This window comes from Triticum aestivum, chromosome 1A, assembly GCF_018294505.1.
Source record: "Triticum aestivum cultivar Chinese Spring chromosome 1A, IWGSC CS RefSeq v2.1, whole genome shotgun sequence".
In the NCBI taxonomy this organism is placed as follows: Eukaryota; Viridiplantae; Streptophyta; class Magnoliopsida; order Poales; family Poaceae; genus Triticum; species Triticum aestivum.
In genome coordinates this window covers 15522038-15530416 of record NC_057794.1, presented here as the reverse complement: position 1 = coordinate 15530416, position 8379 = coordinate 15522038, and the positions used below count along the sequence as shown (strand labels likewise).

The 8379-nt window shown below is 40.3% G+C and overlaps 1 pseudogene; it reads left to right on the top strand.

Moving 5' to 3' along the window:
* The first annotated feature begins 2113 nt into the window (after positions 1 to 2113).
* The window catches only part of LOC123052470 (uncharacterized), an 8674-nt pseudogene continuing 2408 nt past the window's right edge, over positions 2114 to 8379 (top strand).

Genomic DNA, 8379 nt, shown 5'->3' with positions numbered 1-8379 from the left:
TAGTGGATGCTGGCAGGAGTCGGTCTACTTGTCTCGGACGTGATATGCCTATATACATGATCATACCTTGATATTCTCGTAACTATGCTCAATTCTGTCAATTGCTCAACAGTAATTTGTTCACCCACCATAGAATACTTATGCTCTTGAGAGAAGCCACTAGTGAAACCTATGGCCCCCGGGTCTATCTTTATCATATTAATCTCCTACTTCTTAGTTATTTACTTTGCCTTTATTTTACTTTGCATCTTTATCATAAAAATACTAAAAATATTATATTATCATATCTATCAGATCTCACTCTCGTAAGTGGCCCTATAGGGATTGACAACCCCTATTTGTGTTGGTTGTGAGGATTTATTTGTTTTGTGCAGGTGCGAGGGACTTGCGCGTAGCCTCCTACTGGATTGATACCTTGGTTCTCAAAAACTGAGAGAAATACTTACGCTACTTTGCTGCATGATCCCTTCCTCTTCGGGGAAAACCAACGCAGTGCTCAAGAGGTAGCAACCATCGTGTTGAGAAACATAGTAGAAAACAAAAAACATTCGCCCTACAATCACACAGAAACAATATGAAGATGCATTAACAATTTGAATTTGATCATATCGACTCCGAGTTGTGGCAGAAGAAGACGAGTTAATGTAGATCATACTTGTACTCCCCCGAACCGTAGATGAATGAACCCACAAACACCCCACAAACAGTCCCTCGAATAGAAGACCGAAAGCACAACCTCTCTACGAGTTGCAAGTGCACGGTCTTCACGATCTGGCACGCTTCGCCGACCAGAGCTAATCGTTGTTGGAGAATTAGAGGGAGGAAATTATAACCACAATGGACTTCTAATTATGAGGACTAGAGGATCTAGGTCTAGCTCTAATTGATCAACTAGGACCAACTAGAAATAGAATTAAAGAACTAGAGGAGGGTCCAAACTTGTGTGTTCAAAAAGTGCCGAAGCCTCTAGTATATATAGGTTGGAGGGAGAGGAGGGGGTGCCACACAAGGGGGATTCCTCCTCCTCCCCTTGCGCCGGCCTAGGCAAGGGGGAACCCGTCCCCAATTCGTCCTTCCCTCCCTTCTTTCCATGGGAGAGGGCGTGCCACCCCTATTGGCCCTTGTGGCCCAATTCTACTTTCACCACTTGGCCTTTTAAGGCTTGTTGATATTAAATTAAATATAAAAGCTTCCTAACAATTACTAGAGGTTTTTATTAGTAATTTAACATCACCGGAACATTTCCACCTATATATTATTTATTGTAAATATCCGGTATTGCCCAATAAACTCTGAAACCTTCTGGTTCCTCTTAAAACTATTCCGAATATTCATGAAACTATTTCACAAATATATTATCATTATTCCCGTCATACTAACACTCAACATATCGTGATTACGTTAAGCTTGTGACCCTGTAGAAAAATGAAACAATCTGTATGGGCATATCAGACTAGTTAACTTACTATCATGGACTTGAACTAAATTTAAAAAAAATGAAATCTCACGACTTACATAGAACATTGTCAATCTTCCTGTTTTTTCTTAAAACACCTTGTAGGCATAGAGAAGCAAAATATGTACAAACAAAGAAGTGAAGCTCTAAGAGTAGAGCACCGAAAGAAGGGGAGGAAAAATCAGGAAGAAGGGAAGAGCATGTGTACTTGCATCGTGCTTCCCCCGTTGAAAAAAATTAGGAAGAAGGGAAGAGCGTGTGCACCCTGTCGTCATGCACCTACGACGGTGCTAGAGCAGGACAGAGCCGACTGTTTGTACAGCCCGCACTGCTCCTACCGAGGAAGTCGGTGATGGTGATGCGTACCACCGCGCCGGCTCGAGCTCCTCCTGCCAGGTCCGGTGCTCATCCTTGGATCGCCGATGTGAGGCAGCGGGAACACCAGGCTGTGAGGAAGGGGAGAAGAGGAGGCGATGTCTGACTCGAAGGGGGAGAGATTGGAAGGCTGCAAAAGCGTGAGCAAGAAGATGATGACGCTACTAACATTTTCCCCATTCATCTCCGCCATGTCATTCCCTTCCTCCTCCTTTACCACCACCATTGCGACCAGGTGGAGTGGCACACCTTGCTGCGAAGAGGAGAAAGTTTGGGAGCGGCATGCCTTGCCCTCTCCAGTGGCCGGCGTTGGAGGAGCCAAGATGGGATGGACGGGATGGTGGCGGCGGGAACCCTAGCGGCTGGGTGGAACGAGGACAGGTAGATGAAACGTGAGGCTTCGTATTCTCCAACTTCGGGTCGCTGATTTTCTCGCTTTCTCTCTCGTGTCACCATTTCAAATCCGACGTGGCATAGCCGAGGAAGTGGCCTTTCTTTCCCTGTTGATGTGTAATTTGAATTTTAAGCATGACATTCCGAAATGTTTTCCATGGCAACTGTTCACGCGAGGTTGGCAAACATGGTAATTTTCTGACAAAAAATGAACTGAGACAAAGTTGCCATGTTTAATAACTAAAGTTGCCATCTCGTGTCAACTAAACTTGCCATGAAAAAATGTTGGCGATGACATGCTTAAAATCCGTACGTTCAGAATTTATCGGGGTCCTTTATCTAACAGATCGTAGACAACCCATTTATTTATCTATCCGAGTACGGTCCAAGTCCCTCCGCTTCCGTTTCCATATAAAAAATTGTACGCTCCAGGGATCCGAGCAACACAAGGATTCAAACCGCGAACAATGGAGGCCTGAATGGCAGCCAAGAGAAGAGCGCGAATAAGGCCACCTGGCAAAATGTGATAGAAAATGGGGAAATTATACACATGAATAAAGATAACAGATAACGATTGGCTGACTGCAAGTGTAGTGCATGCAAAAAAGTCCCATAGCAGCCCAACTAAAATAGTTGAACTTCTATTCTGTGGTAGTAATTACAAAAAAAAGAATCCAACTACATGTTTTTACAAAGTAAAACATTGCAAACCTCTTTCATTTACAAAACATTGCAAACCGCTTTCATCCAACATTCCTAATAAATTGGCTTGTGGATCGAACCTCCACCAACGAGGACGTACAACAACACCAACTATCTGAACTTGGGGGGGGGGGGATCAACGTCTGCTTCTCTTTACCCTACACCCATTACATTCTTGCAATTTTATGTTCCGCTCATTATATTTCTAGACTTGCATTCGTAGGATGTTCTAGACAACCAATATTAAAATTAACCAGCCCTGTCAGTTTTGATTGTCTATTCACCCCCTCTTGAGACTCCAATTGATCCTAAGGGGATCACTACCTGAGGAAATGGTAGCATGTGTCACTCTCAATCGTGACTCGAAATATGTTCCCCTGACTTAAATTTTTGGTTTTCAACTATTTAGTCCATAAGAGAACAACAACAACAACAACAACAAAGCCTTTAGTCCCAAGAAAGTTGGGGTAGGCTAGAGGTGAAACCCATAAGATCTCGCAACCAACTCATGGCTCTGGCACATGGATAGCAAGCTTCCACGCACCCCTGTCCATAGCTAGCTCTTTGTCGATACTCCAATCCTTCAGGTCTCTCTTAACGGACTCCTCCCATGTCAAAATCGGTCGACCCCGCCCTCTCTTGACATTCTCCGCACGCTTTAGCCGTCCGCTATGCACTGGAGCTTCTGGAGGCCTGCGCTGAATATGCCCAAACCATCTCAAACGATGTTGGACAAGCTTCTCCTCAATTGGTGCTACCCCAACTCTATCTCGTATATCATCATTCCGGACTCGATCCTTCCTCGTGTGGCCACACATCCATCTCAACATACGCATCTCCGTCACACCTAACTGTTGAACATGTCGCCTTTTAGTCGGCCAACACTCCGCGCCATACAACATTGCGGGTCGAACCGCCGTCCTGTAGAACTTGCCTTTTAGCTTTTGTGGCACTCTCTTGTCACAGAGAATGCCAGAAGCTTGGCGCCACTTCATCCATCCGGCTTTGATTCGATGGTTCACATCTTCATCAATACCCCCATCCTCCTGCAACATTGACCCCAAATACCGAAAGGTGTCCTTCCGAGGTACCACCTGGCCATCAAGGCTAACCTCCTCCTCCTCACAACTAGTAGTACTGAAACCGCACATCATGTACTCGGTTTTAGTTCTACTAAGCCTAAACCCTTTCGATTCCAAGGTTTGTCTCCATAACTCTAACTTCCTATTTATCCCCGTCCGACTATCATCAACTAGCACCACATCATCCGCAAAGAGCATACACCATGGGATATCTCCTTGTATACCCCTTGTGACCTCATCCATCACCAATGCAAAAAGATAAGGGCTCAAAGCTGACCCCTGATGCAGTCCTATCTTAATCGGGAAGTCATCGGTGTCGACATCACTTGTTCGAACACTTGTCACAACATTATTGTACATGTCCTTGATGAGGGTAATGTACTTTGCTGGGACTTTGTGTTTCTCCAAGGCCCACCACATGACATTCCGCGGTATCTTATCATAGGCCTTCTCCAAGTCAATGAACACCATATGCAAGTCCTTCTTATGCTCCCTAAGAGAAAACAAAAAAAAATGTGGTCGTATAAAATATCTATAGTTTTTGGAGTTAAAAAATACAGAGCTTCAAGAACCTTCATGCTTTGTGTGTGTATTCATGCTTGTGTGCTACTCTCTTCTCTGATCTAGATTTGCATGACCTTTCATTGATGCATGTTACACGGTCTATATATATAAATAGATAAAGTTCTAAATGCTCGACATTAACTTGTTTCTTAAATCCTAGATATGTCTTTTCCTATGTTAATTCCTATGTATATTCATTAATAGTATATGATGGATTATTTATTATTTTTTCATAAATCCTAGAATCTCCTTTTCAATGAATTCATTTTTATATATCTTATATCTTATATGATCATCATATCCCACTAGGATATAAATGAACCACATTAATTTTTCTTAAATAACAGATATTCCAACAAGATTTTTTATGGAACGAAATCTTTTATTGCACTTTTTTTATAGCCAAGCTTTAAATGACTCTCGCTAATTTTCCGCACCGAATCCTATAGGCACCACACTGCTTCACACTATTTAAGAGGGTGGGCCTCAATGAAGGGCACATCACTACACCGGTACTTGTGTTTCTGTTTGGCTTCTACATGGATAATTCTCCTCAACCTATTATGCTATTTATTGTGCTACTTCTTGGTAGCATACCTAAAAGAGGTTGTTTTCATGCTATTGAAGAGGTAAGTTTGCAGTTTATTTTCTATTGACATTGCGATGAACATTCACATCATTTTTTACATTCTCTCCTTATTTGTCCCCTGCTCTACAATATAAAGCAAGGAAACTCGACAATTTCATGGTCCTATGAAATTCATCTAGAATTCTTCATTCCAAATGGAAATCTTACCTCTGTCGAAAATTCAAAAATTACTTATGTGAGTATTAAGTTCCCCTTAATTGCATTATTGTTTGTGATATTTTTAGTATGATATCATCATGCAATCTGTGTCCTACTTATGCACAGATGATTTTAATTACATTTTAACAGTTCTCAAGTCATACATGGCCGTCAGGAGGTGGCAATAAGCATTATTATGGTGCAGAGGCCACACTAGATGTTTACGGCTTTGATTTACAAAATGGGCAAGAAAGTGCATCTATGGTTTCGATTCTATAGAGGGGAGATGGACAACCATCTTCACTCAATGGAATTCAAATTGGGTGGCATGTAAGTTATGTGACTTGTACAACTACATGTATATTAGTTTAATACACTTAGTAAGCAAACTACTCAACATCGATAAAATACCAGATTTTTTGCATATGTTGTGCATTACTAACAAAATAATTTTTAGAAGTTCCAATATTAGAATCGGTCGGGTGCATGATTTGTTATAAGATCTTATTTTTAGTTCTTGGCATATTCATTTGTAATTAGTGAGATTCTATGTACAACTTTGTTGTTTAGAGAAGACATACTATACACACACCTTATGTAATAAAACGATTCATTAAGAATGTGTGATTAAATAAGCGTGCTGAATATAATTTTTTTAGTTCCAAATAGTCGATAGCATGGCTAATCATCATAATCAACCCAGAAGCTAATGTGTGTTAATTAGCTCTTACTGGTAGCAATGAAGTGTGATAGAAATTTCAAAATCACGTATATAATCAAGTACGAGTTATGAATAACATTAGTTTGTTGAAAAATTATACTAACAAAATTATGGGGAAAATGTAGGATGCACTTTTCAAACATCATTATCATTGAAACACATGTAGTGGGTTTCTTAAACTATGTGTAAAAATCAGTTTAGTTTATCTGCTCCTAGTACTTGTAAAAATCAGTTTAGTTTCAGTTCTACAAGTTTCAATAGTAAAATTCACTTTTGACAATAAAGTTCAGAGAAAACAGTTGGCTCAGTTTTGAATGTTTGGGTGCCTTATTTTAGGGCAGCTGATGGAGACGACGCTTGCTCGTGCCAAATTTATTTTACTCCACCGTGTTTTCGTGCCCTATTATAGGCTGCTGTTCTGAGATGCTCTTAGCACATTATCACGCATGTTTTCCTTTCCAACCTCAACAACGTACGTTTCCTGGAAAGAATTAGGATTATGTATTTTCTTGCATCGAAGATATTGGTTGAAGATGAATGTAGTTCTTTTTTCCTCTTGTACAACGCCATAGTTTAAAAATGAGTGCATGGAGCATGCCTATGTTAAGGATCATGCACAAAAACTAAACTCTATGTTAAGAGTTATTCAATAACTAGTGAACGAGCTTCTTAAGTTAGCTTGCTCTTGATAGACTACATATTTCTTTAATAATCTTTGCCTGCTATCTGTAGTTAATTTATCGATGTTTAGTGTTGTACTTTATTACGGTTTTTTCTTGTGTTAATTAGTGTTGTAATATCTATGCATACCTCTAGTCACTAAGTATGTTATATATTATCGTTATAATGGATGTATATTTTGTACATATATATTAACACCTACAACAATTATGCGTAGATTCTCCCATCGTAGCACAAGGATTCTCGGACCCATTTCTACATAGCTTGGATTGTAACTTTTTTCTTTCTAACCTCTATAAGCTACATTGTGCATGTTATGTGTTTAAAATATAGACTAAGAGTGATTACATGGAAGTGTTTATGTTTGTTGCATAAACTACAAAGACCATCATATCTCAATCCAGGAACTAGCAATGTTGGATGTACAAGCATGCACATTCTAGATGTACAAGACATCATCAGTTGACTTACTTTTCTAAAATTATGGTCTACGTAATGTTTAAAAAATGATCCAATAACTTGTCATATAATGTATTCCATTTCCTTGCAAAGTGACATTATTTAGGTATTCCACACCTACGAACACACTCCCCGCGCGTTGCTGTTGCACTTCATGCAGTTTAATAAAAAGCTTTGAACAAACCCTTTGCAAGGAAAAGAAGGGAAAAATAAAAGTGCATTGACTGCAAGTAAAGTTCATTACATTCTTACGAAGAATTAGTATCCAGACCTGTGATGGCTAATTGGTTACTTATTAAAGATCAAGGTGAATATCCATCAATGATAACAATGGCTTTCAGATTTGCGAAATTATAAGGAATTCAGGATTAGGGAATTAAGATAAACCATGGAATGGAACCCTGTGTAACTTGCCAACGTGAACACTACCGCAAATGATATAGGAGTCTAGCTTACAAAATGCGATGAGTTCCCACATGCTTTCAGCAGCGAGTGATGGCTCGATTTGTTTAATAGGATTGAAGGACAGGACTAAACCAAAGAGATGTCGTCTCCTCAGTTTGGTGGACGAAAACAAAAGGGTTATTTTAGTATAATTTTGTAGAAGAACAAACACATGAAATTAGGAAGTGGCCATTAGGTGCAGCTCATGAAAAAGCTGAGAGTTGATGAATAGTTTACTACACGCCTACACATGTGCAGTTTTATGGAAGCTCCGCACCTGAATATGAGCAAACAATGACTAATGTAGAGAAAGAGAACAGCTGAAAACTCTGAAATAGAACCTCTCCATGGAGCACGGCCTCAAGATATGCTTTGACTAATGTGACACACCATAGTGCAAAAAGGAACATATTCAGGTGCGGAGCTTCCATAAAACTGCGGATGTGTTAAGTGATGGACCCTCTCCATGGAGCACGGCCTCAAGATATGCTTCTCCAGATTGCGCGTTTCATGGGGATGTAGATGGTCATGGAAAATCAATTGATGGGGAAATTAATTAGGGAGATTGATAGTGTTGCAGAAACGTCAAAATTAATTGGGGAAACAAATCGGTGCTAGCGCTCTTGGAAGGCAATGAACCGAGGAAGAAGGAGCCAATTCAGGCATGGAGCACGGGCTGCAAATCGGAGCCACTTGTAGTCAATCAAACGGTTGA